General features: G+C 47.5%; 1 pseudogene; it reads left to right on the top strand.

The window, feature by feature from the left end:
• Nucleotides 1–3,274: 3,274 nt before the first annotated feature.
• LOC119942570 lies at nt 3,275–3,996 on the top strand (annotated as a pseudogene).
• Nucleotides 3,997–4,936: the final 940 nt, after the last annotated feature.

Here is a 4,936-nt window from a genome sequence, read left to right as displayed (position 1 = left end):
GGAGAGGGATTTAAACTGTGAGCCCGTTGCTGAGTAGGGATTGTCTCTGCTGCTGAATTGTACTTTCCAAGCACTTAGTACAGTGTTCTGCACACAGTAAGCACTCAATAAATGAGATTGAATGAATGAATTTAAAATTTCAAAATTCTAAGTTGATTCTTGGAGATTTTCCTCTCCCAAGTGCTTAGTACAGTGGTCTGCACACAGTAAGCTCTCAAGAAACACGATTTAATGAATGAATGAAAGAAAGCAGGACTGAATGGTTTGCAGAAGGGACGGCTGGAAGAGACTGAGCTTGACAATGGGGAGAGATGTCAGACGGGCAAAAGAGGAAGGCTGTGGCACCTTTTCTCCCCTAGCCTCCAGCTGGGGAGGATTTAGCTTTTTCGGAGCTGGGTTAGGTGGACTGGTTGGCCACTACTCTCTCCCCGATTAGACTGGAAGCTCCTCGAAGGCCGGGATCATGTCTTATCCCTTTTCCTTTGAGCCCCTAAGTAATTTGATCAGTGCTCTGCACAAAGTAGGTGCCCAGTAAAGGGCTCTGTATGCAGCAGTTAGTTGTCCTGTTAATAGTGGTAACATTCAGTAGGTAGTGGTGATAGCAGTAGGAGTAGATGTAGTAGTAGTAGAAATTATAGTATTTATTAAGTGTTTACTATGTGCAAAGCACTGTAATAACTGCTGGGATAGTAGTAGCGGTTGAAATAGAAGAGAAGCAGCATGGCCTGGTGGAAAGAGCATAGGCCTGGGTATCAGAGGACCTGGATTCTATTTCCAGTTCTACCAATTGCTTGCTTTGTGATCTTGGTCAAGTCACAACTTCTCTGTACCTCAGTTTCAACTGTAGAATGAGGACTAAATATCTTTTCTCCCACTTAAACGATGAGCCCCATGTGGAACAGGAACTGTGTCCAATCTGATTATATTGTATCTACCCCAGTGCTTACAACAGTGGTTGATACATAGTAAGCACTTAACAAATATAATAATAATAACCATCATCATCATCATTAAGTACTAAAGCATTGCACTAAATTCTGGGAAAGAATACATGGTGAAATAGTAGCAGTAGAAGTAGCAGTAGTAGCATTCATTCATTCATTCAATCGTATTTATTGAGCACTTACTGTGTGCAGAGCACTGTACTAAGCGCTTGGGAAGTACAAGTTGGCAACATGTAGATATGGTCCCTACCCAACAACGGGCTCACAGTCCAGTGTGGCTCAGTGGAAAGAGCACGGGCTTTGGAGTCAGAGGTCATGGGTTCAAATACCAGCTCTGCCAATTGTCAGCTGTGTGACTTTGGGCAAGTCACTTAACTTCTCTGTGCCTCGGTTACCTCATCTGTAAAATGGGGATTAAGACTGTGAGCCCCCCATGGGACAACCTGATCACCTTGTAACCTCCCCAGTGCTTAGAACACTGCTTTGCACATAGCAAGTGCTTAATAAATGCCATAATTATTATTATTATTTATTAGAAAGGGGGAGACAGATACAGTAGCAATAGTACTGATTAAGTGCTTACTGTGTGTAATGCACTGCAGTAAATGCTTGGAAAGAATTTATGGGTAATGTAGTAGCAGTAAAAGCAGTAACAGTGGTAGCAGTGGTAGTAGTATTAACTGCTTACTGTGCGATAAGCACTGGGAAAGAATACATGGGTGTACAAGTAGCAGCAGTAAAAGTATTGGTAGTATTAGTAGTACTAATAGTACTAATAGTATTAGTAATGTATTACTGTACTACTAAGCAGTGTGGCTCAGTGGAAAGAGCACGGGCTTTGGAGTCAGAGGTCATGGGTTCAAATCCCAGCTCGGCCATGTGTCAGCTGTGTGACTCTGGGCAAATCACTTCACTTCTCTGTTCCTCAGTTCCCTCATCTGTAAAATGGGGATTAAGACTGTGAGCCCCCCATGTGACAACCTGATCATCTTGTAACCTCCCCTGTGCTTAGAACAGTGCTTTGCACATAGTAAGCGCTTAATAAATGCCATCATTATTGTTATTACTACTACTAGTACTAGTACTACTACTACTACTACTACAAGAGAAGCAGTGTGGTTTAGTGGACAGAACATGGACCTGGGAGTCCGAAGGACCTGAGTTCTAATCCCAGCTCCTCCACTGGCCTGTTGTATGGCCTTGGGCAAGTCACTTCACTTCTCTGTGCCTCAGTTAGCTTATCCATAAAATGGGGATTAAGACTGTGAACTCTATGTAGGACAGGGACTGTCTCCAACCTAATTAGCTTGTATCTATCCCAGTGCTTAGAACAGGGCCTGGCATATGTTAAGTGCTTAAATATCACAATTATTATTATTATTATTACTGTTAGAATAAGGAGTAGTAGCAATAAAGGTATTTATTGAACACCAATCAGAGGCAATGCAATACTCTCCAGCTTCTGGCCCCAAGGAGTCTATAAAAAAGCCATATCAGACTCAGCCTGTGGCCTCTTTGTCCACAGGGAAAAATGCGGCTAAGTCCAAGCATGGAACCGAACCCCATCTTCCCCAACTTCAACCAGACCAGCTTCCACCCTGCCTCCTTCCTCCTACTGGGCATCCCGGGGCTGGAAGGCCTCCACCTCTGGCTCTATATCCCCATCTGCCTGATGTGTATCTCAGCCCTGCTGGGCAACAGCAACCTTCTCTTCCTCATCCTCCTTGAGTGCATCCCCAGCACTTAGAACAGTGCTTTGCACATAGTAAGCACTTAATAAATATTATTATTATTATTATTATTACCCTTCTCACTGTGCCTCGTTCTCAACTGTCCCACCGTCGACCCCCGGCCCACGTTCTCCCCCTGGCCTGGAATACCCTCACTCCGCACATCCACCAAGATAGCTCTCTTCTTCCCTTCAAAGCCCTACTGAGAGCTCACCTCCTCCAGGAGGCCTTCCCAGACTGAGCCCACTCCTTCCTCTCCCCCTCCCCATCCCCCTACCCTACCTCCTTCCCTTCCCCACAGCACCAGCATATATGTTTGTACAGATTTATTACTCTATTTATTTTACTTGTACATATTTACTATTCTATTTTGTTAATGATGTGCATCTAGCTTTACTTCTCTTTATTCTGATGACTTGATACCTGTCCACATGTTTTGTTTTGCTGTCTGTGTCCCCCTCCTAGACTGTGAGCCCGTTGTTGGGTAGGGACTGTCTCTATATGTTGCCAACTTGTACTTCCCAAGCTCTTTGCACAGTAGTCTGCACACAGTAAGCGCTCAATAAATACCACTGAATGAATGAATGAATGAACCTCCACATGCCCATGTTCCTCTTCCTGGCCATGGCTGATCTGGCCCTATCCACCTCCACGGTCCCCAAGACACTGAGCGTTCTCTGGGCACTGTCCCAGGAGATCTCCTTCCACGCCTGTCTGGCCCAAATATTCTTCATCCACATCACCTTTATTGCCAATTCCACCATCCTGTTGGCCATGGCCTTTGACCACTACCTGGCCATCTACCGGCCACTGTGCTATGCCACCATCCTGACTACCACAGTCGCTGGCAGGATGTAGCTGGCCGCCCTGGGCTGGGCCCTCTGCGTTGTGGTCCCTGCTGTCCTCCTGCTGGAGCGGCTGCCCTATTGCGGGCACAGAAGGATGCCATACACCTATTGTGAGCACATGGGCATCGCCTGCCTGGCCTGCGCACCCACTGGGGCCAACATCTGGTAGGGCCTGACCACCACCCTGCTGTCACCCAAGTTGGATGTGATGCTCATCGGCACCTCCTATGGCCTCATCCTCCATGCTGTCTTCCAGCTCCCATCCCGGGATGCCAGCTCAAGGCCCTGGGCACCTGCGGAGCCCACTTCTGCGCCATACTGCTCTTCTACCTCCCAGCCCTCTTCTCTTTCTTTGTCCACCATTTTAGCCGGAGCATTCCCCGCCATGTCCATGTCCTCCTGGCCAAGCTCTATGTTCTCCTGCCACCTATGCTTAACCCCACCATCTACAGGGTCAAGACCAAGCCCATCTGAGGGAGTGGTTCGCCTCCTGTCTTGTGTCCCCACAGCTGGCAGGGGTTCATGAATGCCCCTCTGCATGATGCCCACCACTACCCCTGTGACTCCAGAGGTGAATCGAAAACTGCTGCACTCTGTTGTGCTGGGGAGAGCAAACTTCTGATCTCTGATCGAGACAGGAAAAATAACCACTCGGAGGGTTGGCAGGCTGGCACATTGGATGCTGTTGTCACTATCAGCCTGCATCACAGACCAAACAATTTGTGGGGTCAGGGAGGGACCAGACAGGGTGACCAAGTGGCCTCTGACCACACCCTCTCCTGGACACAAGCTGTGGGGCCCCTTATCACTGTTTCATGTTTTGTTGGGCTACAGCTCAGGACCACTATGTTGCTCAGGCCTCAGTGCCATCCAAAGTCACCTGCACTTTCTGAACAGCAGACCAGACCTCACTACCAGTTTGCAAAAATGGGGGTGCCCAATTCATTTCCCTCCTTTGACAGATGGGAAAACCAAGGCCCTTCATTCCCAGTGAGGAGCCTAATTAGAGAGAAAGTTGAGGGAATTCCCCTTCCCATGCTGAGCTCAGCCCTAGAGGTTAGTAATAATTTTGGCATTCAGTGCCAAGTGCTGCATTAAAGAGCTGGGATGCAATATAAAATAATCAGGTCAGACACAGTCCCTGGCCCACATGAGGCTCTCAGCCTAAACAGGAGGGAGAACAGGTATTTAATCCCCATTTTACAGATGAGGGAACCAAGGCATAGAGAAGTTAAATGACTTGCCCAAGAACGCCCAGCAGGCAAGTAGCCAAGAGGGATTAGAACCCAGATCCTGGGACTCCCAGGCCCAGGTTCTTTCCACTAGGCCACTCTGCTTCTCAATCTTTTAGACCAACATAGAAGGCCTTTATGGAAGTCAGGGAAGATGTCTTTTGTGAGAAGAAAGGTGGAAC

Source organism: Tachyglossus aculeatus, chromosome 2 (assembly GCF_015852505.1).
Source record: "Tachyglossus aculeatus isolate mTacAcu1 chromosome 2, mTacAcu1.pri, whole genome shotgun sequence".
Lineage (NCBI taxonomy): Eukaryota > Metazoa > Chordata > Mammalia > Monotremata > Tachyglossidae > Tachyglossus > Tachyglossus aculeatus.
The sequence above is the reverse complement of the archived record's forward strand: the minus strand, read 5'-3'. Positions and strand labels throughout refer to the sequence as shown.